The 25,335-nt window shown below is 38.7% G+C and overlaps 2 protein-coding genes across 11 annotated transcripts in view; one reads left to right on the forward strand and one right to left on the reverse strand.

Moving 5' to 3' along the window:
- The window catches only part of PEAK1 (pseudopodium enriched atypical kinase 1), a 284,832-nt gene extending 279,725 nt beyond the window's left edge, over positions 1 to 5,107 (reverse strand). For all 8 annotated transcript variants that reach the window (XM_084966101.1, XM_084966096.1, XM_021097994.2 and 5 more), the window contains exon 1: positions 4,886 to 5,107. The gene's annotated coding sequence lies outside the window, so the exon portion shown is untranslated. The remainder of the gene's footprint in view (positions 1 to 4,885) is intronic.
- Positions 5,108 to 5,789: 682 nt separating this feature from the next.
- Positions 5,790 to 25,335, forward strand: part of HMG20A (high mobility group 20A) — a 65,715-nt gene continuing 46,169 nt past the window's right edge. For 2 of the 3 annotated variants that reach the window (XR_014810523.1, XM_021099019.2), the window contains exons 1-2: positions 5,790 to 5,903; positions 6,315 to 6,458. The gene's annotated coding sequence lies outside the window, so the exon portion shown is untranslated. The remainder of the gene's footprint in view (positions 5,904 to 6,314; positions 6,459 to 25,335) is intronic. The other variant, XM_021099020.2, reaches the window with a different exon arrangement.

Here is a 25,335-nt window from a genome sequence, read left to right on the forward strand (position 1 = left end):
CGTGCCACACTAGCTCTTCAGCTTCACACTGACTGATAACTTTCACACCCTTTATTTTCTCCCAACTGAATGACCCTTTCCATGATTCTTGCTCATGATCCAACCTGGACCCCACAGTTCAACTGAGTCACAGTCCTTAATACCATTAATTTCCTCGACCAACTGTTCTTCAGGTATCTCAAGCAGACATCTGTAAAGGAGTGGGTAACAACCTTGGCTCTGGGACTCAACCACCAGTGTTTGAACCCAAGCTATTCATCCTATAATCAAGAAGATTAACAGTACCTACCTTATGAGTTCTTGGGATATTAGTTTCTTCAGTTACATTTGAAGTGATCAGTGCTAGAGAAAAATCAAAGCATGCAAATTGGTACTCCTACAAATCCAAGTTCTACAACCTCAAACGGGTCCTCAATGTTGCCTAACAATCCTTTTTCACTGTCCTGGTCATGTGTCTGTCTCTCTCCCTCATTCCCTTGGAAGCTGTTATAAACTTACACACTCTTTTTAAGAAACCCTATTCTACCATGTTCCTCATTATTCTAACACGTCATCAACTTATTCTCCTTCCTACCCCTATCAATTAGAAATTTATTTACACTGCCTCCAATTTCACCTCTTTCCTTTCTGCTCAATGGAAAAGGAAAGCCATCTCCTATTCAAGGCTAGCTTCTCTAGCCATGCCTTGGATCCCATTCCCTCCTACTGTCTCCAAATCCTTGGCTCCAGCAATCACCTGTCTCCCATTTCTCCATCTCTCCCTCCCCTTGCTCCCTGCTTCAATTTCTCCACTCCATTGGTTCTTTCCAATCCCACATAAACATACCCAAGATCCTCCTAATTTAAAAAAGGGGAAGAGGGAATAAACACCTCTCAATCTCCTGCATCTATCTCCACCTATACTAGTTGGTTCAGCCCTTTGTTGAAAACACTGTATCCCTCTCAACTAGCTACACTTTTAGCTGTCACTGACTCTTCAACTATGCAATGCATTACAATGTAGCTACCTACTCTAGCTGAAATTACAAATAATCACCAAGTCTCAGGGACTTTTTTTCAGTTTTTATCTTACTTGGCCTTTTCATGGCAGGATACAGTACTATCCCCTTCTAGTCCTTGAAATATTCTTCTTCCTCAGCTTCCATGACAAATCTCTCCTAATTCCCTTTTCTTCACCTTTGGTCTGTCTGGCACAGAACGTTGGCTTCTCATAGTTGTCTGCCCCATTCAGTAGCTCACAACAGAAATGTGGGAATCATGCTAAATCTTTAATCGTGCTCAACTCTATAATCTGATTGCTTACCCTGTCCTGATATTTCCTAAATCACTCATACATCCACTCTCTCTTCTATATCTCTCATCATTTCGCACCAAGAATGGCTTCCTAATGGGTCTTGCTTCCAGCTTTGCCCTTCTCTAATCCAGCACTCACCTCACTGCCTAGAACACAACATGATTCTACCACAGCATAATTTTTTTCCCACTAAATCCTCACAGCCTTCAAGATAAAGCTTGTTTTACAAGGCATTCAAGAGATATGGCTTCTCACCACTTCATCAGAGTCTGTCCTAAAACTCTACTGTCCACCTATGCCTGTTTTAGCACTTGAATGTGGCTAGACCCAATTGAGCTGTGGTATAAGTGTAGAATGCATACAAGATTCTGAAGACACAGTTATGAAAAAGAAAATGTCAACTACCTCAATAATACGTTTTTATACTGATTACAGGTTGAAATATACTTTAGATATATTGGGTTAAATAAAATATATTATTAAAATTAATTTAACATTTTAATGTAGTTAACAGGAAAAATTTAAATGCATATGTGATTTACATTTGTGACTTGTGTTATTATATCTTTACAGGTCAGGAATGTTCTTTGCTCCTTCTGAAACTAGTTAATGCCTATCTAATTTTGAAGATTAGCTCAGATAACCCACTAAAATGCATTGCAGGACACTCCCCTCCCAAGACCCCACGTCCTAACCAACTACCCCTGATCCTCTGTGCTTCCATCCATAGGAATCTGCTTACTCCTGACATATATCACTCCACATTGTAATTACTGGTTATCAGCTACCTTCTTTTCTTAAACTATATGCTCCTTGCAAAAAAAAAAAAAAAAGTGTATTATTCTATATATACTAAGGGCTTGACACCATGCCCACCATTTTTTTTCATGCCTACCATTTAAAAGGCAAAATATTTATTGAAGAAATGTGAACTATCTATTGCTGGCCTGAAAGTTACTAGAATTTCTCCAAGGAAAACAAACCAGCATTGAAGGAGCCTAGACTTTCCCAAGAGCTCCAGTAATGAAAGGACTAGAGTGGTAGTAGGGAGTAGGAATCACAGTAAAGAGAAGAGCAATGAGAAAATAAAGCTAATCACACACAACTACCTCTTACAGTGAAAATAGGGATTTGCAGCAGTGATATGGAGCCTTGAACTCAACTTGGCATGCCAGGGGCCACAGTTTGGTTTTTAAATTACTCAAATAACCCATCTGACAAAAGAGTATGATTTGGCAGGTTTCAACACAAACAGCTAGAGCCCAGCACCTGTTCCACTTAAACAGAGCATCATTACAGTTAAAAACAACAACAAATCTTTCTCATGAAGCAAATGCTAATCTCATGATGCTTCACCACAGAGCAATTTAGAGGAGTTATTATATGAAATGTGCCAAAGCATGAATTTATGGCTGATGCTTATTTGGCAAATATGGTTGGCACTGCTAAATGTTGAAAAACATGTATGCAAATAAGCAAATAAAAGTTTTTAAGCTCTCAGATTTAAATATTTACATTACCATAAATATACAAAGATAAATGTTTATATGACAACACATATAACACATTTCAGGAACATATTTTTTAACATGATTGTCAGGAACAGTTATGAAGTGATAGTATTTCTTTATGGGCCTCAGGATAAACTCTTAAAAGTGAATTCTGGCATAATGTTAATGGGACATAAAAATCATGGAGGAAGTTTCTCTATACTATCACTGGGTAAAATGAATAGTCACAGTATCGTAATAGTTCAAAGCAATTTTATCTTTTCCTTTCACCAAAATACTTTTCTTCCCATCCTGGAACCCAGCCAAACATAAATATCAAATCCTAAATGTCTCCATAAGTAAGGGGTGGAGAAGAGAATCACACATCAAAAAGGCTTAAAGAAAATAATTTGACATTTTTTCCCACATAATATAATATGTTAGAGTCTCCAAAAATAAAGACATGATAAAATATTTCCCCCTCTTCCTTTCGACAGTTATAGAAAGATGTTTGTTTTTTCACATAGTTTGAGAGTTGGTCATAGCCAAAACTCACTAGCAATGGTATGAATTCTGCTTCCATTGTTAACTGTTCATTTCTGGGCCGAGGCAACAACTCCCATCTTTGAAGCCAAGAAAATGTACCATACTTGCCATTATAGTTTACTAAACGAGTCACCAAAGAGAAGTGCCAGGCACTTCAGAAAGTAATTAAGGTAGTCAGTGAATTGAGCTATCTAGAAATGCTTTGAGATTACAGGAGAAGCCATCATGAAGCAAGTATTCAAGATTGCCTGATGGAAAGTTTTACCCCTGTGGATAATTCACGGTTTTCACTTCTACACTGCAGAGAGCAATATGGTTCTCCGATTATACAGGTTCTTTGACTATACACATTACTACATCATTTCATTTATCAGGGGGGGAAGAAAAAGACGATGAGGCTGAACAAAAATCGAGAAGCAGACCCCAAAAGAGAATCCTCAAAGCAATCCCAAAATCTGGTGAAAACCTATTGACATACATCACACAATGAACTAAAAATAGCCTTTCATGTAAGTCCCCAAATATTTAATTCAACGTATAATCTTACCATATTTAACAGAGGCAGAAGAAAAATTGTATTAGGTTCTCTATAACAAGGACAATAAAGATGAAATCATAGTTTTCCTTTAACTTGTCACTATCCTATCCCCTCAATGCCAGTCTTCCAATAACTCCAATCCACAGCTCTCAAATTCCTAAACGGTTGTCTTAAAAAACACAACGGATTGCAAGAAAGTAACATTTAAAGGTAGAAGGGCTCCTCTTTCCCGTAGCTCTCAGTAGTTTTTTTAACGTAGTCAAAGGACGAAAAAGACCAAATCAAGCTCTCAGGCGAATGGTGCAGGCGACCGGGAGGAGGTACAGAAGGGGGCTCAGACAGCAGCTCCCCATCACGGAAGGTAAGAAAAGTTGTAAGAACGGATGAGTCAAAGGGTAAGGGAGAAACAAAACTGATCCAACAAACAATTCGAAATCCCCAAATAACCCGCATCTTAGGAGTCTTACAAACCTCAGAGCGAAGTGAGCAAAGAGCCAACGGGTTTCGTCCTGGCGCTGCTGGCCAGGCTGCTCCAGATCCTCCCGGGTTTGGAGGTGGCTGTCCGGCACACTTAGCAGGAGCAAGGGGAGTCCTTCCTGCCCCAGCCTCACAGCGTTCACTACTCTAGGCTCCACTTTCCCCAGCAGCCTTCCAGCCGCGCCCGGGGGCGTCTCTCGCCGCCAGGTCCCAACTTTCCCTCCTCTGGGGGGCGCCGAGCTACTGGGGCTGCCGCCTCCGCCGCCACCGAAAGAGGGGGCGGAGGCGGCCGGGGCGCGAGGGGGCGCGCGGCGCCGCGGGCCCCGAGGTCGGCGGGGCGCGGGGGTGGCCGCGGCCAGAGAGCCTGTGCCCGGCCGGACGCTCTGACCGCCAGAACCCCCGCAGAGGCGCCACCCGGACCCCGCGCCGCCCCGCCCGTATTCTCCCAGGTCATCGCCCTCACCCCGCAACGACCCTGGTCCCACAAGCCGGCGCGAGAGAAGGGAAGCGAGAGGACGCGGACAACTCTATCTCTGTTACCTGAGGGGCGCACAAGCCGCCGCGGTGACCACCATCGTTCGCCGTCCCGTATCCTTCCTGGTGACCACAGCCGTCGCCGCCGAGCAACTGACACTGACTAACAACAACTAACTAACTACTCGCCGCCGCCGAGTCCACCGCGCGCTCCCGGCTGCCCGCAGCTCGCCGCCCGCCCGGCCCACCAGCCTGCCCGCCTCCTCCCAGCCAGCTCGCCTCCCCTCCGCGCGCGCACTCGCCGCCGAGCTACTTGAACGAGCACGCGCGCGCGCACGGGCCCAAGGCCCTCTCCCTGTCTCGCTTTAGCCCCGAGGGAGGAGTCACCATGAAGCCCCTCCTCTCGCGTTCCTACCTCCAGAGGAAGAGCTCTAGAGAGAGGTCTGATTGGCTGAAGAGGGCGTGGCCAAAGGAAGAGGGCCGGACGATAAGGACTGGGAAGGGAAATTTCAGGTCTATTACGATCCTGGGAAGGGACATTTCAGGTCTATTATGGTCCAGAGGGAAAGGGGAGTGAAGTATTGTCCCTTTTCATGCCAGAGTCCCCTCGGTCGGCCTGCTGTCGAATACAGAATAGGTATCTTCAAGGACTCCAGCCTACAGTAATTAGCAATTTTAAGTCCTGATTCTTTCTGCAGGCCTTAGCAATTTTAAAAAACTACATCTCCCAGAAACCTCCGCGAAAATAAGTCTCACCTTGCGTAATCACGTAGTCTTTCGCCGCCTTTGAACAAAATAATCCCTTCATTTTTCTGAAGGTATAGGGAATAATATTTGATTTCTCTCCTCACTGGAACAGTCTTAAATGCTGCAATAAGGGAAGTTACCTATGGGAAGGTGGTTAAGCGATTAGCTAAAGGGAAGGAAAGGACATCAAAATAAAGCAGTGCGGAGGAATTTTTGTCAAGCTGTGAGACGACGGAGTGAGAAGCGTGAAGGCGATTGAGAGGGGCTCAGGGAATTGTCCTCTGTGCCAGGGACTTTCTTTAGGCCCCAGGCCCCCGCCTGTCCCTATCTTCAGCAGGTCAGTAAGCAAGGCAACCTTGGGGGTGGCCACAGTGGAGCTGCCCTTCACCCCTTGAAGATCATCCCTCTTTTGCTGTTATTATTGGTTTGTCTGTTTGAGGCCGACTAACTGGGGGCGCCTCACTTCCGGTTGGGGGAGGGGAAGAAGGCCATCCTGGGGGAGGGGGGACCGTAACTCACTTCCTGTGGGGGTAGGGTGATGGTTTGGGTGTCCAGCCCACTTTTTATGCCGGCGAGGGCTTGAAAAGGTGATGCCTGGTGCCATATGCATAGACAGTATCTTAAAGCTTTGGGATTGTGTCTTATGCGAAAAGTTAGGTTATTCCACCTAGTTGTGCTAATCACCAGGCTCCAGTCAGAATTTGAGTTTTGGTTCCACGTGTAAGATGGAAAATTTTCTCTCCAACAGAATTTCCTTAGTGCGTTCTTCAAAGAATTCGAAACCCCTTGTTAAAATTCTCTACTCATCTCTACAAGATGACATACTTTCTTGCGTGACTCATGAATTGCCCATCCCTGCTTCCCTACTGAAGTCTAACCTTGGCTGAATAAGGTATAGCGATGTTCTCTGCCATGACATACCACAGGAACTCTGTAGTTTCTCATAAGGAGGTAGTTTATTACAAGACTCAATATTTTACCTAAATTATGAAGCATTTTCACCTGACCACAGTGAAAATATCATACTGAAGTACTCAATTACTTGGTGTTACTTTAACTGATTGTGATTATCTTAAATCCTTAGTCTTGTTAATTTTAGGCAACAGGTTCTGCCCTGTGCCTTAAAACAACTTCCTCAGCTCTCACATTGCTTACATGTAACTTACTGTTTGTGAAAGTTACACTGTAGTACATTTTCCTCTCTGTCAGCACCAATTAAAAAATGGTGTCTGTGCTTTGTGGATTTAAGGCATGGTCCAAGGAACATTGAGATTAAGCTTAAATTTTAAATAAGGGGGAAAATTCGCTCACAGAAGACAAAAGATAAATGCCAGATGTTTCTATTTTTCCTATACTCTTTATGTTCTGTAAGAAACTATATGTAAAGTAGTAATAAACACTGAACAGTTGATTGCCTTCATTTCTGTCTTCAAGTACCACAGTACTTGGGAGGTAGAGGTGGGAAGGGTACTGAAGGAATCAATGTATTCTGAGCTCATAAAATCTCAACACCTTTAGTAATTTTAGAATAGCTGTCTAGTGAACTGTAATGTCTTTCAAGAATTTTCAAAAGAATAAGGCCTGTGTATTTTTTCCTAATCTACCCTAGAATTTGCAATTGTTTTAATTCTAGTTCTTTTAATAAGCTAGTTCATTTAGAGTTTATTAGAAAATGTGATTTAAATGAAAATGTTTAAACAGCTGTAACTTAAATGTAACAGTAAGAAAAAATATATATTTTAACCTGCTATAGACATTGAAAAAAAAGACTCTAAAATCAGTGGGTTATCTTTTGAAGCACTACAGAATTTCTGCAGAAGTTGAAAAGGCAAGACACAATTATGTCTATGTTATTATTAATAGGACATGTAAACTGCCTCAAGCAAGTGTTAATTGATTAGAAAGTGTTTATTATCTTCTATATTAATGTAATATAGAAGAAAACATGATATAATCACCCTGACAAATTAAACTACAGTATTAGGAGTTATTGAAGTAAGTAAAGATTGTGGAACTAAATGAAGTAGAGAAAGGATAAAGTATTGATTGAGATACAGTCGAATTGCCTTAGGACACTATCTTTGGAAAGCAAAAGAGTTTTTAAAATTGATCTTTATACTGTTGCATGGAAGAAAAGCAGTATAATAGAAATAAGAAAAATTGTTGCAGCTGAGAGACTTGAACAGCTTGAAGAACTGTCTGTTCAGAAGAAAACAATTTATAAAGCACATATCTGAAAGAAGATGTTTTGTGATAGGTGGCAGTTATTCATTGGTTCCATCAAAGAAGAAATATTAGAAAAGCTTGTGAAAAATAGAGGGAAGTTCATGGAACCTGCTTTTATTCACTTTAAAAATGTTTCTATAGAGAAGCTTGCTTTCTTCCAAAGGCTTTTTTTTTTTTTTTTTTTCCTTTAATGCTCTTTGTTGCAGTTTCTTGTCCTAATAGAAACATACTATCAAAATCAGAAAAATAAAGACTTTTTAAGTGTACTCCTTTAAGTTAATGAATTGGAGATTTTCATTCCTTTACTTGCCATCAATAATGAAGAAATTGTCCATTTTTTCAGTGTACTTAGATAACCACTTCCTTTTCCAAAAGCAGTCATTGGATACACTACTCACAGCAGTTTGAAATATTAACACAGTAGGTCAAACTTCTGGATTCCATCTCACTGAAATTGATTATCCACGAAGTGCTGGATACTATATAGAAAGCAAAAAATGTCTTTTCATTCTTTTGTCTACCTCTGTTTGTAAAATCATGCTTGTCGAACTATTGGTTTTTGTAATGTTTGTTGTTTTGGTAGTTGCTTGTTTTTGCCATGGAGTTGAGTGTTAAAAAGAATTTATATGTTAACAAATGAATGGTTTTTAAACCTACTGCTCCACTGTCTTTATCTCTTATTTCAGAGCCTTCAAGAGTCAAATGAGAATACCTCTTACATGCTTAATATTATTTCAACAAAAGTTTATTGAGTACTTACTGTGTACTAGTCTCTGTTTTAGGGACTTTGAATACATCAGTGAATACAGACAAATATCTGTATTTTCCTGGAGTTTACTCTCATGTTCCAAATCAAAACTGGAATTTGCTCCCTTAACATTCCTAAATAAGATCAATAGTGCGGTCATTGTTCAGACTGGATGAAGAAGCAGCCCTAAGCTTGATCTCTCTTGATCTTGATCTTGATCTCTAAGCAATTCTAAACCCAGTTCTGAGTATTTCGGCCAAATTTTTCTCCAGACCATTAAAGACCCTGTGTTAAATATTTAAGCTTTTTCATTGATGCATGCCTCATGATCCTACCATTTTAGCCTCCTTTGTATGATAGAAACAAATGCAAGTGAAACAGTGGGGGAAACGTGGAATCAAACATGCTTGGGTTCGAGAGTGATGTCTAGGAAATTCCCATTGTGGCTTAGCGATAACAAGCCTGACTAGTATCCATGAGGACTTGGGTTCGATCCCTGTCCTCTATCAGTGGATTAAAGGATCTGGCATTGTCATGAGCTGCAGTGTCCATCACAGATGTGGCTCTGATCCCGAGTTGCTGAGGCTGTGGTTTAGGCCGGCAGCTGCAGCTCCAATTCGACCCCTAGCCTGGGAACTTCCAATGATGTCTCCATTTTACTAGGTGAGCTTACTAGCTTGGTAACCTCAGACAATTTACTTGACATCTCTAAACTTCATTTGCCATAAACCCAGATGATTGTTTGATGGACCAAGTATGTTATATGTAAATCACCTGGCACAAGGCCCAGTGTTAGAAGCTTAATGAATATCATTTTACCTCCAGTTTTGCTTCTTTCATTCTAGCTATTGGGATTTGCCTACACGTCTGTTTTAAGCTTTACATATTCCCAAAGTATGGGGATGTAGTGCTAGGGTTATTCAGATTATGCCTCCCCTAATTCAAGTGAGCTAAGCATGGTCACTTAGCTGTCAAGACTTTTTTTTTCCCCTTGTGTAAGGAGAATTTTCATGGTCACTTGCATAATAGAAGAGTTTCAAGAAAAGGTTAAGGAATCACCAAGGTAATTTGAATTGTTAAAGGGAGATGTTCAAATCATTCTTCTAAATCTATTTAAATACTACGCCTAATGTTCAAGAGCCGCCTCTCATTACCCATCTATAGATTCCTAAGTAGATCTCTGGGGGAAAAAAAAATCTGTACTGTATCTAGCCTTTTCTATCTTTGTTCTTGCTATCTTCTTTGTGGCCCTTTCTCAAGAACCACCTTCAGCTTTAAGAAATATTTTCTGATTATACAATTCTCTTACCATTAACCCAACCATATATGCTCTGTCCATTGACCCTCCAGAGCATTTTGTGCTTTTCATAGGAGATTCAGTGTCCACACCGCTGCTGTTGAATGTTTCTATTGTTGTTATTTTCATACTTAGAGTTTCTAAACTGTCATAAAGTTCTGCAGACTATAACATTCCTGTCTGTGTCTACTGTCATACCCGGCACAATGCCTTTCACATTCAGTAAATATCTGTGGAGTTGAACTGGCAATTGAGGTAGATGAAAATGACCAATAACTTTTGTACACTATTTATACCCAATATTAAAACAGTGTTTAATTAACATTAAACACAATGTGACCAATGTACAATAGATATTCAAAGATTTGCTGAATGAAGGAGTGAATAAGTCATCATTCTCTCATTTGTGAGCACCGTAGGATGTCAATATGTTGTGATCAGACCTATTAGAACTGATCCCTGCCCTCAATTTAACTGGAAAGAACTAAGTTGTAATTAATATGTACAGATTTTGAAGACTGAAGGTGTTAGTGTGGAGGTGGGGTGGGAAGGTCAGTGTAGAGCTGTTTGCGTTTTGAGAGATATCCCAGGCTCTCTGAACTCAGAATAGATTTAGATAGCAAGAGATACTTGCAGTTCCACTCTTTTTTTTTTTATTTTCCCACTGTACAGCAAGGGGGTCAGGTTATCCTTAGATGTATACATTGCAATTACAGTTTTTTCCCCCACCCTTTCTTCTGTTGCAACATGAGTATCTAGACATAGTTCTCAATGCTATTCAGCAGGATCTCCTTGTAAATCTATTCTAGGTTGTGTCTGATAAGCCCAAGCTCCCTATCCCTCCCACTCCCTCCCCCTCGCATCAGGCAACCACAAGTCTCTTCTCCAAGTCCATGATTTTCTTTTCTGAGGAGATGTTCATTTGTGCTGGATATTAGATTCCAGTTCTAAGTGATATCATATGGTATTTGTCTTTGTCTTTCTGGCTCATTTCACTCAGTATGAGATTCTCTAGTTCATCCATGTTGCTGCAAATGGCATTATGTCATCCTTTTTTATGGCTGAGTAGTATTCCATTGTGTATATATACCACATCTTCCGAATCCAATCATCTGTCCATGGACATTTGGATTGTTTCCGTGTCCTGGCTATTGTGAATAGTGCTGCAATGAACATGCGGGTGCATGTGTCTCTTTTAAGTAGAGCTTTGTCCGGATAGATGCCCAAGAGTGGGATTGCAGGGTCATATGGAAGTTCTATGTATAGATTTCTAAGGTATCTCCAAACTGTTCTCCATCGTGGCTGTACCAGTTTACATTCCCACCAGCAGTGCAGGAGGGTTCCCTTTTCTCCACAGCCCCTCCAGCACTTGTTATTTGTGGACTTATTAATGATGGCCATTCTGACTGGTGTGAGGTGGTATCTCATGGTAGTTTTGATTTGCATTTCTCTTAATAATCAGCGATGTTGAGCATTTTTTCATGTGTGTGTTGGCCATCTGTGTATCTTCTTTGGAGAAATGTCTATTCAGGTCTTTTGCCCATTTTTCCATTGATTGATTGGCTTTTTTGCTGTTGGGTTGTATAAGTTGTTTATGTATTCTAGAGATTAAGCCCTTGTCAGTTGCATCATCTGAAACTATTTTCTCCCATTCTGTAAGTTGTCTTTTTGTTTTCTTTTGGGTTTCCTTTGCTGTGCAAAAGCTTTTCAGTTTGATGAGGTCCCATGGGTTTATTTTTGCTCTAATTTCTATTGCTTTGGGAGACTGACCTGAGAAAATATTCATGATGTTGATGTCGGAGAGTGTTTTGCCTATGTTTTCTTCTAGGAGTTTGATGGTGTCCTGTCGTATATTTAAGTCTTTCAGCCATTTGGAGTTTATTTTGGTGCATGGTGTGAGGGTGTGTTCTAGTTTCATTGCTTTGCATGCAGCTGTCCAGGTTTCCCAGCAATGCTTGCTGAAAAGACTTTCCTTTTCCCATTTTATGTTCTTGCCTCCCTTGTCAAAGATTAATTGACCATAGGTGTCAGGGTTTATTTCCGGATTCTCTATTCTATTCCATTGGTCTCTCTGTCTGTTTTGATACCAGTACCACACTGTTTTGGTGACTGTGGCTTTGTAGTATTTCTTGAAGTCTGGGAGAGTTATGCCTCCTGCTTGGTTTTTGTTTCTCAGGATTGCTTTGGCGATTCTGGGTCTTTTGTTGTTCCATATAAATGTTTGGATTGTTTGTTCTAGTTCTGTGAAAAATGTCATGGGTCATTTGATAGGGATTGCATTGAATCTGTAGGTTGTTTTGGATAGTATGGCCATTTTCACAATATTGATTTTCCCAATCCAGGAACATGGAATATCTTTCCATTTCTTTACATCTTCTTTGATTTCTTTGATTAAAGTTTTATAGTTCTCGGCATATAGGTCCTTTACCTCTTTGGTCAGGTGTATTCCGAGGTATTTGATTTTGTGAGGTACAATTTTTAAAGGTATCATATTTTTGTATTCCTTTTCTAATGTTTCATTGCTGGTATACAGAAATGCAACTGACTTCTGAATGTTAATCTTATATCCTGCCACTTTGCTGAATTTATTAATCAGTTCAAGGAGTTTTGGGGTTGAGTTCTTCAGTTCCACTCTTAGTTATGTATCCAAAAGAACTGGAAACATAGTCACACAAAAACTTTTCCCTGAATGTTAATAGTGTTAGTCATAAGAGCCAAAAAATAGAAACAAACCCAAATGTTCATCAGTTGATGCATGAATAAACAAGATGTAGTTTAGTCATACAATGGAATGTTATTCACCAATAAAAAGGAATGGGATAGAGATACATGCTATAAAACAGATGAATCTTGAAAAATATTACACTAAAGTGAAAGAAGCCAGATACAAAAGGCCACATACTGTATGATTCCATTTACATGCAATGTCTAGAATAGGCAAATCCATAGAGACAAAAAATATATTAGTGCGCCAGGTGCTGGGGACCAGGAATAATGAATGACTGCTAATGTGTATGGAGTTTCTTTGAGGGGTGATGAAAATGTCCTGGAATTAGATAGTCATGATGGTTGCACAAGCTTGATACTAAAATACCTTGTATGCCAATATACTAAAAACCACTGGATTGTGCACTAAGGGGGGAAATGGTATGTGAATTATACCTTTAGAAAAGAGAGGGAGATAATTAAATTTGAAGAATTTGGATTTTGGATGGGGTTTAATAAGAAAAACGAGGAGGTGATAATCCTTCCTTATATCCTAGAGGGAAATGTAAGTGGCTAGGTACAGGACTGGAGGTATATTGAGGATCAAGTGAGGATGGATATGAAGGTTCCTGGCTGTCTTTTGTCTTATGAGACAGTCAGTGCTGTGAATAGTTAGAAGGATGTTGACAAAGGAAAACAACATCTTAGGAACTTGAAGGAAGCTTCAGATTTCTTCTTGATTGGGTCAACTGGGTTTCTGTGTTAAGGTCAACTAAGTTCAGAGGGTGAAAGTATCATGAGGGAGTTTGATAGCAATCAACACTGAAGTTACTGGAGAAGATGGGAAAACAGAGACTAGATAAAGATAAGAAAATTTGATTCTAAAACTATCCCCAGATGATGAAAGTAGTTAAATCATAATAGAAAGGAACCAAGGGCAGTAATATGGAGATGTCATTACATATGAAGCTACTCATTTGAAGAAATACTTGAGTTACTTTTTATGTGCCAGGCACTATTGAATAAAACTATAGCTATTTTCTTTACTTGAATTATTTTCTTAGGATAAAGTCTTATGAATGGAATTATTGGTTCTAAAAGTATGAGCATTTTATAGTTCTTGACACAATAGCTACATTATTTCCCTAAAAGATTATACTAATTTTTGATGCTACCAGCAATATACAAGTGTCTTGTTTTCACCCCAGTTTCACCAGCAAAATTTTGGCTAATTGAATAGGCATAAAGTTATTCTTCTGTTTTGGTTGTTGCTTCTAATATGGTAAAGTGTTTTGGTACTATGGAATTGACATCTATTGAAGCCTGCAGGAGTTCAAAACCTTTATGTTTGCTTCCTCATCTGGAATAGCTTCCTTAAAGGGTATGGATTTTTAAGGACTCTAGGAATCACACCAGCCTCTAATTTGAAACAGCTCAAAAACAATTTTATTCAGTGGTGCTCTCATGACTTTCTAAATGATATGCAAATTCAAACTACATTTAGCTGTAATTCCAATTCCCATTCAACTAACTTAATTCTTATAATTTGGTGTTTTAGGTATTAACTAACTTCATTTTGCAAATGAAAAGATGGAGGCTTAGAGAGATTAGGTCACTTGCCCCAAATCACTTACCCAGTAAGTGATAGAGACAGAATTTGAATATGGCAGGTCATCATTCTCAAATTCCATGATCCCTCAGCATCTGAAGCAGTTGACAGAGAAGTTTTTGTTTGTTTGTTTTTGTTTTTTAAATTGGGAAGGATATTGCACATAGACAAAGAGAGGAAGCATTCTCTTTAAAGCCCAAATTTACAAGACTGGTTCTCCCTGATGAGCAGTTATATAGTGCTCCAAAATCTATGATGGGATCAAAGCAGACGGGAAAAGGCAGCAGTAGGGAAGCAACTGCCTTTGAGTGCATACAGTGAGAATTCATCTGATGATAGAAGGAACACAAGAAATGGCCCTGAGAGAGGCCCACAAAGTAACTTAGAAAATAATAACTTCAAGTTTAACATGATAACAAAGTTAATAAGATGTTCAAAGCATAATACATGTTAGCAAATGGAGAGTCTTTGATTTTTATTCAGTATAGTATGCTCAGTAGACAAATTTAAGATCAGCAATCTAAAACATGAGATGCCATGTTCTAATGCTAACTTTTGGTCAGGTAAAATACCCCAATACATAGATAAGGCAATTAAGGCCCCAAATTACACACCAAATTAAATGACACAATAGGTCTACATCATAGGCCTCCTGCTTCCTAGTACATCATAGAAACATTATTCTTGAAAGATTATGATGTGTATGTATATTTGTATTCAAACATTTGTAATTTTCAACAAAGCCCAACTCCATTCTTATATCCCTACTCCTTTAAGTGAAACTAATACCCCTGCTTCACAAGAAATAGTATCTAGATGCTCCACTTTTTTCTCTCTTAGCCTTAAAATTTATCTTCCTTCTCTTTCCCATCTCTAGATTTCCTTCATTCCTATACTCCATAGGTTTAATTCTTGTTCACTTAATATAAACCTTTCATTTGTATTGCCTTTACAAATACTACAACTCTTTGGGAGAACAATATAACTGTTCTATCAGCAATAATAAAATATTCATAGTCTTGAGCCAGTAATTACACTGATATTATTTTATTCTGAGAAAATATTTCAAATAAGGAAACTTGTGAAAGGGACAAAATGCTAATAGCACTGATATCTATGATGTCTTAAAAAATAGAAAGCTTCTGAATATCCAACAACAGAATGATGGTAAAGCAAATTATTACCTATTCATCAGTAGGCTATTAGACATTCATTTTTCACAATAGCTTCTTTTAAAATAACTTGAAAGATGCTGTAAGATCGTTCATGCCATAATGTAAAGGAGAAAATCAGAAGAAAACAAAATAGAAAGTCTGATGATTAGTCTTTCTGAGCCGTTTGTATTTTCTCTATCATAATAATTGACATTCACTGAGCAAGTGCTGGTGTCAAACACAATATTAAAACAATATTATATATTTTTTTTTTTGTCTTTTTTTTTGCTATTTCTTTGGGCTGCTTCTGCAGCATATGGAAGTTCCCAGGCTAGTGGTCCAAGCAGAGCTACAGCTGCCAGCCTACACCACAGCCACAGCAACGCGGGATCCGAGCCGAGTCTGCAACCTACACCACAGCTCACGTTAACACCAGATCCTTAACCCACTGAGCGAGGCCAGAGATTGAACCTGCAACCTCATGGTTCCTAGTCAGATTCGTTTCCACTGCACCACAATGGGAACTCCGAGTCTGTGATTTTAAAAAGAAACTGGAAGATAATAACTATATATACATTTAAGTTATTAAATCCATATAAAGTGGCACATAGTAAACCCTCATTAAAGTGTTTTTGTTACTAGACATTTTACAGACATATTTAATTTTCACATCCTCACAACATTGATGAAATGGTGTTATTTTCATTTTACATAAAAAAACTGAAACTCAGAATGTTTAATTACTTAGGTTAAATAATTTACCAAAGTCACACAGCTAATAAACAGAGTTGGATTGAGAACCCAAGCTATAACTTCCATTCCCAGGTCCTAGGGACTAGGTTGCTGTAGCCCAAAGCTTCTGCTCAGAACATCAAGAAAGGACAGCTTTTAAAAAAGAAAAGAATAGTAAAAGCATCAGAGACCCACTGAGGCAGCCAGAACTTAGACCAGATAGAGCCAAGAGAACTTCAAAGAAGCACGCTGATGTTCTGTTTCTCCTTTCCCCTTCAAGAATTTGCTTAATGCATAGTGCAGGACAGAAATTTATGAAACTTAACAGAGGATTTCTGCTAGAAGCAGGAAGACAGTAGTCTCATGGGTATACAAAAATTGTATACCCCAAAAAAACTGTATACAAAAAGTGGCATTTAAGGATCCCTAGCTGACCAGGACTCAGGGGCCAAGATCCTAGAAGGGAAGGAAAAGCTAACATTTTTAAAGACTTGACAATATTAAGTATTAATGATGTGGAACAACTGAAACATGTGCTACTGGTAGGCATGTAAATCATTGCAACCACTTTCAAAATCAGTTTGGCTCTATATTCTAACGGGGAACATACAGATACTCTCTAACCAGCTGTTCATAGCTATTTGCCAAAAGACAAGAATGAACAAGAGTATTCATAGTAGTAGTATTCTTAATAGCCTAAATGACCATCAGAGTAGAATGGGTAAATGAATGCCTCTTGGATGGTCATCAAGCATAATATTAAGCAAAGAATATTAAGCAAAAAAAGCCAGATGCAAATGAGTACAAAGAATATGAATAAAGTTCAAAAACCAGGAAAGCAAGTTTATGGTGTTAGAAATCGCACCGGTTACTTTTATAGGGATAGTGAATGCAAGGGGACACAAGGTGGGGAATTTCTGGCTTGTAATATTCTATTTCCTGATGGGGCTACAGGTGACACAAGTGTATATACACTTTGTGAAAGGTCACACTCTTCATAAGCTATACATTTATAATTTGTATAATGTTTCCTAACATTTAAGTTTACTTAAACCTCCCTTCTCCTCCTCCCCCCCCCCACTCTCCACATGACTTTAAAGGCTACCTTATTTTGCTAGAATTACCACACCCACATAGCCTATAGGTGTTAATGCTTCTACCCCACCACTACATCAAAAAAGCTCTTCACTAATAAATTCCATGGTGTCAGAAAGCAGACATCTTTCATATTCTCATTTTATTCTCTCAACAACATTTGGGGTTATCTTTTTTCCTGAAATACTCTGACACCACTCATTCTTGGTTCTCTGACTATCCCTGTTCATGTCTTCTGAGACATGTTGCAGACTCCTCTGTTCATCTTCTAATTGTTGAGTTCCTCAGGACTCAATCCTAACTCTTATTCTACCATCTCTTCCCCAGGTTATCTCTTACATTCATGACTTAAACTACTAGCTACCATATGCGGTGAAAACTCCTAAATTCCTATCTCCTGCCCAGACTTATGAGCTATAGGCTCCAGCATCTAGCTTGCAACTTGATATTCATCTCAAAGGCATTTTACAATGAACATATTTGATCTTAACGTCTTGATCTTTTCCCTAGTTCTACAGTTCCAGTCTTATCACTATAATTCGTATCTCCGTAAATATCTACTAATATCTCAATTAGAAGTCTTGGGATTATTCTTGAGACCTCTACCACAGACATACACATGCACACTCACCCGCTATCCAGACCACTACAAAATTCTGTTGATTCTACCTGCTAAATATAACCAGAACCCACCATATATGCTACATCCTATCCTCACTGCCATACCCTATTCTAAATCACCTTCACGATGTGGTGGACTGTTGCAGTAGCTTCCTGGATTTATTTGTTCATCAATCCATTCTTTACACAGAATTTAGAATGACTAAAAAGCATAAATATCAAAGTTCCTGCCATGGTGCAACAGGATTGGCCACATCGCTGCAGCACTGGGATGTGGGTTTGATCCCTGGCCTGGCACCATGGGTTACAGATGTGGCGTTGCTGCAACTGCAACTTGGATCCAATCCCTGGCCCAGGACCTCCATGTGCCTTGAGGCAGCCAAAAAAGAAGAGGAAAAGGGCATAAATATATCATGCCACTTTCTGGAACTCCTAAAAGGTTTGCTCTCATGCTTTGGTGGAAACCCACATGTTTAACATAACCCCACATCTCTGCAGGATATAGTCCCCACTTACCTCTCCTTGCTGCTCTCCTCTTCTGGTGATTTTACTCCAGCCCACTCTAGCCTTCTTTCACTTCCTCCACAAAGTTTGTTCTTTCTCACTCCAGTCCTAATAAGCTAGTTCTTCAGCATGGGATGTACCTACTTAACATTCAGCTTTCACGTTACTTCTTCACAGAGGCCCCCTGTCTAAGTGACATCTCCCACTGTTATTCTACAGTGTTCTGTTCGTTTCCTTCATAGCAGTTTTTGCAATTTAAAACTGTATTTATTGGTATATTTGCTTAATCTTTCACCTCAAACCATAGTTTGCATGAAAGCAGGCGCTCTTTGTTTACTGTTGTAGTCCTGGTGTCTTAACTAAGTGCCTGGTACGTATTATGTGTTTGATAAATATATGATGAATGAGAAAAGATAGCATGCCACCTTAGGTAAACTATGTAGGTCAAGAACCTTTTCATAGATGTGCTGTGTACCCTGGGAGCAAGGAGGGCTTATGTTTCCTCTGGTTTAATCTTATTTCTTCAAAATTACTCTCTGAGAAAGGCAACATGTAATCATTGTAATGCCTGGAGACAGTTTTTGATGATTAGCCTATCCTCTCAGTGATACATTATTTTATGTGCTAAGCTAAACTGGCAGTTGTGGGCAGATTTTATTTAAGCCCTCACAGAGGAATACACCTGCCCGCATTTCTTAGATTAGGGCTCTTGAAAACTATAGGTAAAGTGTTTTCAGTGGCAGTCTTGGCTAAGAAACTTGTCTTCTTTTCAAGAACTCCATTAAAAAAAAAAAAAAAATTAGGGCCCTACAAAGGAAAGATGGTCTAAGTAAGTACATTTGCTTACTACTGAGATTGACAATATTGTTTGTGTAAAGATTATTAGCTATTTTAGTCATATAAATATGCCATAATGGTACCACAGTAAGTATATGACATACCTTTTACTCACAAGGCAAAAATGACCACATTTCACAATGCTAATGTCTTCATATGTTTTATAAGATATATAGAACTATTATGATTTGATATTAACAAAGTATTCTACATTTTCTTTGAGACTTTAAGTTTTCTTCATCTTAGACCTAACTTTTAATTAAATTCTTAATTGTTTTTAAGCTAATGTCAGTAAAATGAGATGCTTGGAATAAAAGTATGAGTTGAACCATTTGAAACAGCTTTCAGGCCACTAGGATTTCCCAAAACCCAAGAAAAAAATGTTACTACCAGTTTTAGACCAGATAAATTTCATTTCAAAAGAAAATGTATTTTACACCTGAAACTAACATGATATATTGTTTAAGTTTCTTTCTTTTTGGGGGGAGAGAGGTGTACCTGTAGCATATAGAAGTTCCCAGGACAGGGGTCAAATCGGAGCTGCAGCTGCAGGCCTATGCCACACCCACAACACGGCCAGATACCAGCCCTGTCTGCTACCTACACCACAGCTCACAGCAACACCAGATCCTTAACCCACTGAGCAAGGCCAGGAATCAAACCCACATCCTCATGGATACTAGTCGGGTTTGTCTCCACTGAGCCACAACAGGAACTCTAAACATGATACATTGTAAATCAAATCAATTTTTTAAAAAGGAAATGTTTGGGGGACTTATATTTCTTAATGTATATAGTAAATGGGGTGTTCTTATTTATTTCTAAAGTCTAGGTCCCAAACTTAGAATTCTCCAGTAAACTGGAAAAAAAAAAAAAAAAAACATGCTGAATGTTTCTTATGCATGTTATAGTATGTTCAGGGCCATGGTGGGGAAAGGGAATGAAACAAGAAAAATGAGAATTCTGGATGCTTAGAAAAGGCCAAGTTTCTGACATCTTTATCATCATTATTACTACTACTGTTCTTCCTTTAGCAAAATTTTAATTTATTACTCAGTGAATTTTATTACACTTATAGTTGTACAACGATCATCACAATCAAATTTGATACCATTTCCATCCCAAACACCCAGCCCATCGCCCCCCCAATCTGTCTCATTTGGAAAACGAGTTTTCCAAATTTCATTGACTTGAGAATGTTTTTCAAAGCTGAGTTTTTCAAAGTCTGTGAGTCAGTATCTGTTCTACAAAGAAGTTCATTGTGTCCTTTTTTTAGATTCCACATGTAAGTGATAGCATTTGATGTTGGTGTCTCACTGTCTGACTGACTTCACTTGGCATGATAATTTCTAGGTCCATCCATGTTGCTGCAAATGCTGTTATTTCTTTCCTTTTAATGGCTGAATAATGTTCCATTGTGTATATGTCCCACATCTTCTTTATCTGCTCCTCTGTTAATGGATATTTAGGTTGTTTCTATGTCTTGGCTATTGTATAGAGTGCTGCAATGAACATTGGGGTACATGTATCTTTTCGAGTCATGGTTTTCTCTGGATAGATGCCCAGGAGTGAGACTGCTAGATCAAATGGTAATTCTATTTTTAGTTTTATAAGGAATCTCCATACTGATTTCCACAGTGGTCACACCAGTTTACATTCCCACCAACTGTGTAATAGGGTTCCCTTTTCTCCATACCCTCTCCCACATTTATTGTTTGTAGGCTTTTTGATGATGGCCATTCTGGCCAAAGTGGTACCTCATAGTGGTTTTGATTTGCATCTCTCTAATAATGAGTGGTGTTGAACATCTTTTTGTGTTTTTTGGCCATCTATATGTCTTCCTTGGAGAATTGTTTGTTTAGATCTTCTGCCCATTTTGGGTTTTTTTTTTTTTTTTTTGGTATTGAGCTGCAGGTGTTTATAAATTTTGGAGAGCAAAATTATTAATTCTTACTGAAATAACTTTAAAGCTTCATCTACTTATTGATATTTGCATACTTAGCAAACATTCATAGCTATTCCCAGGTCAATGAAATTGGGAATTTATGAACATAAGAATTTGTAAATATCTGCTGCCAGGTATGACTAAATAAGTTTCTGAATTTCATAATCCTCTGGTTGCTATTGCGGGTTCTTTCTTGGGTTTATGAATGTAAATCACTGACTCAAGCTAGTGAAAGAATATGAGGAATACTGAAATTCTTGCTGTAGTACTACAGCAATATACCAATATGGTACATTATGGTTACAGAGGGGTTGGGGAGACTTAAATACAGGGAACTCTGCCATATGTGAAAATTCTTCTGAAGCTAATTGCCAATTTAGAGATTATATTAAATAAATGTAATGGAGTGTATTTTTATGTTTATTTCTTGAAGAGGGAAAGAGCAGCTTTATTTTGCCAGAAAAACAATGACAGCCATTTATTTACAAGGAAAACAAACTACTTGCAAGATTCTAATTGGCCAATGTCTTCTCCCTCTCATTTAATTAAAATCTTTCTCTATCAATACTTGATACTTAGGATAATGTATAGATTCATTTATTGTACCAAGAAAGACTTGGGTCTGCTATACCTTTCTAGGTGTCAGCCTTTACTGATTATGTATTGTCTCTTACTTGTTTAGCAGTCTTGTTTAACACCACTATCATTGGTCAAGAGTAGAGCAGATATACTGCTTACAATCTTTACTTTCTATGCCTGTATCACCATCTGGAGCATTGTATTATTTTCTGAAAAGAACTTAATATTTACTTAAATATGTAAAACCTTATCACGCAGAAATTACAACTCAGGTTTTTTGGGGGTTTTTTGGTAGCTTATTGTCTATCATGTAATAAAATAATCCAGGAACATCAGGTTGGAATTGATCTCTATTTGCATCCTACCTTAGAATGCTGCTGCTCTATGGGGGTTAAGTAGAAGACTAAGGATGAATTGGTATCATTGCATACTAGTTATTAAAAAAAAAAACAGGAAATGCCTAGCTAATGGTAAATAGCAGTTGGTTTTGTATATCAAGGACATTATTAGCCGTTAATCCAATAGGAATCTTGAGTTCCTATTCAGATTATTTGAAATTCAGAGCACTATTTTTCAAATAGAATAAGTGGATTTAAGTTCAATAGTGCATCAGTTATGAACTGTTTTAGAAAGCAGTGAATATAGTATAATGATTGAGAGCTTTTTTCTCTTAGGTATTAAATTGTTAATTAAATTGTTCTTTACTTCAAACTGTGCCCTCTTAGAGGGTCAGGAAAGCATGTGTTTAACCCGGTGTGTTCATCTCTTTGCTGGGTTTCATGTTTATTGCTTCAGTACTTAATAAATATGCATAGTAAGAAGTAAATTGTAGCTACAGCTCTGAACTTACTTTGCTGTGACCTGTAATAGTCTGTTCTACACTCTGTCCTCTTTGTCTTTCAAGCAAGTCACATCACCCAAAACTTATAACCTACTTTACTACAATAGTGCTGACATGTTTTGGGAGCCTAGAAAGAAGATTGAAATTTAACTGGCATTATGGGATCTCAGTTGGTTTAGCAGCTTCTCCTACCTTACTTGGTAATACATGGATAGTAATACTGAATAGCATTTGCTCTCCAGAGATTTTGAAGTTGATTGCAACAGAAACATATTGCAGGAAAGAACACAGATACCATAATTAAACAGGTTATGGGAAAGACTAGAAATTACTCTGATAACCTATTAATTTCAAGACCTAAAGCATGTATTTAAATGATACTGTGGAAAATAATCTTCCTAGTTCAAAAACTAATGGTAAGCTCCATCATAAGTAGTTATGTATATGAGCATTAAATCTTATAATACTCATTATCTTATCTCTTTTCTTTAAAACTGTGTTTATTTTCTGGACATAAGCTATCTGATACACAGGCATACCTCAGAGATAGTGGGTTCAGTTCTAGACCACTGCAATAACGTGATTATTGTGACAAAACAAGGCATACAGGAGTTCCCGTCTTGGCTTAACAAATCCGACTAGGAACCATGAGGTTGCGGGTTCGGTCCCTGCCCTTGCTCAGTGGGTTAACGATCTGGCGTAGCCGTGAGCTGTGGTGTAGGTTGCAGACGTGGCTTGGATTCTGCGTTGCTGTGGCTCTGGTGTAGGCTGGCGGCTACAGCTCCAATTCGACCCCTACCCTGGGAACCTCCATTATGCCGCAGGAGCGGCCCAAGAAATGGCAAAAAGACAAAAAAAAAAAAAAAAAAGGCATACAAATGTTTTGGTTTCCCAGTGCATATAAAAGTTGTTTTATACTATACTGTAGACTATTAAGTGTGCAATAGCATTATGTCTAAAAAATAATACATACTTTAATTAGAAAATACTTCATTGCTAAAAAATGCCAACCACCATCTGAGCCTTCAGAAAGTTATAATCTTTTCGCAGTAGTAACATCAAAGATCACTGATCACAGACGGCCATAACAAATATAATAATAATGAAAAAATTGAAATATTGCAAGAATTACCAAAATGTGATACAGAGACATGAAGTGAGCAAATGCTGTTGGAAAAAAAATGGCGCTGATAGACTTGATTGACTCAAGACTGCCACAAACCATCAATTTGTGTTAAAAAAAAAAAAGTATCTGCAAATCACAATAAAGCAAAGTGCAATAAAACAAGGTATGCCAATAGTTGTTCTTTTATTTACTTAAAGAGAAGGTCAGCACTGCATTTTTTTTCACCAGCATTTATTATCTATGTATAACAATCTCATTAGCAAGTCAGCTGAAACTTATTCCCTGAAGGGGTAAATTTGTAAGCTGTTTCATGCGAGAACAAATAAAGGGTACCAAAGATGTGAATTCAGTGTAGAGAGATTTAGTTTTTTTAATGTATTGTTTTCTGCTAAATTTTTTTGTTCCAGTTCATTTAAATACGTCAAGATTCCTTTTCCTAATCCCAGAACTGGTTTAAAGGTGGTCATTCACTGCCAGGCCAGGTTTTATTGTTTATTCTAACAATAAAATAACATGTCCTTACTGGAAGACATTCAAACTTTAAACATTCAAAGCAAGCATAAATTTATACTTTCAAACAGAATTTTAAAAAGAGTAAAAATCACCTGAAGATAGCAGGTAGCCTCTTGAATGATTTTAAACAAGGAGTGATATGCATAATTAGATTTGTATTTTAGAATGATCAGTGGCAGCTGTGTGGAAACAGATTGGAGGCAGGAAGCACAGGCAGGAGGCTGCTGGAGTACTCAGGCCAAGAAAAAATAAAGGCTTTAACAGACAGGAACACAGAAGAGGAGAATCTACTGGGTTTGGTAAGGGATTGAATGAGGTGAGGGCAGAGGAAATGCTGAAAAGGACTCCCAGGCTTTTACCCTGAGGGACAGAGTAAACTTCCCTGAACTGACCTAGAATGATCATGGGAAATGGAGCAGACTTTGAGGAAAAGGCTGTGGATTCATTTTGATTCATTGATTGATTTGTCTTTTTAGGGTCACGCCCACGGCACATGGAAGTTCCCAGGCTAGGGGTTAAATCAGAACTGCAGCTGCACACCTACACCACAGCTACAGCAACACCAGATCTGAGCCACATCTGTGATCTACACCACAGCTTGCAGCAATGCCAAATCCTTAACCCCCTACAAGGCCAGGGATCTAACCTGCGTCCTTAAGGATACTAGCCGGGTTTGTTACTGCTGAGCTACAACAGGAACTCCTTGATTCAGTTTTATGTGTGTAAAGTGTGAATTGCTTCTGGCACACCAAAGAAGATGATCTTTGCCATTTGAGATACAGGCGTGAAATTTCAGAGTTGGTTTTAGATGTCATCAGTATTAACTGGGTTGTTAAAACATTGAGGCTGAGAGAGATCACTAGGGAAACATAGAGAGAGAGAGAAGAGGGCCATAATCTGAAGAAATGGCTAAAGAGATGGGAGAAAAAAACAAGAACATGGTAAGTAGGAAGTAATGCAAGAAGAATTTGAAGAGGGAGTGTCATTTAAGCATCAAATGCAAGCTGAAGGTTAAAAAGTGTTCACTGAGGAGTTCCCGTCGTGGCACAGTGGTTGATGAATCCGACTAGGAACCATGAGGTTGTGGGTTCGATCCCTGGCCTCACTCAGTGGGTTAAGGATCTGGTGTTGCTGTAAGCTGTGGTGTAGGTTGCAGACGCGGCTCTGATACCACGCTGCTGTGGCTCTGGTGTAGGCCGGTGGCTACAGCTCCGATTCGACCCCTAGCCTGGGAAC

The sequence above is a fragment of the Sus scrofa genome, chromosome 7 (genome assembly GCF_054392235.1).
Source record: "Sus scrofa isolate SSC_HxYL_T2T_F1_AM1 chromosome 7, Sscrofa_HxYL_maternal_Yorkshire_Landrace_v2.0, whole genome shotgun sequence".
NCBI classification, from domain to species: domain Eukaryota; kingdom Metazoa; phylum Chordata; class Mammalia; order Artiodactyla; family Suidae; genus Sus; species Sus scrofa.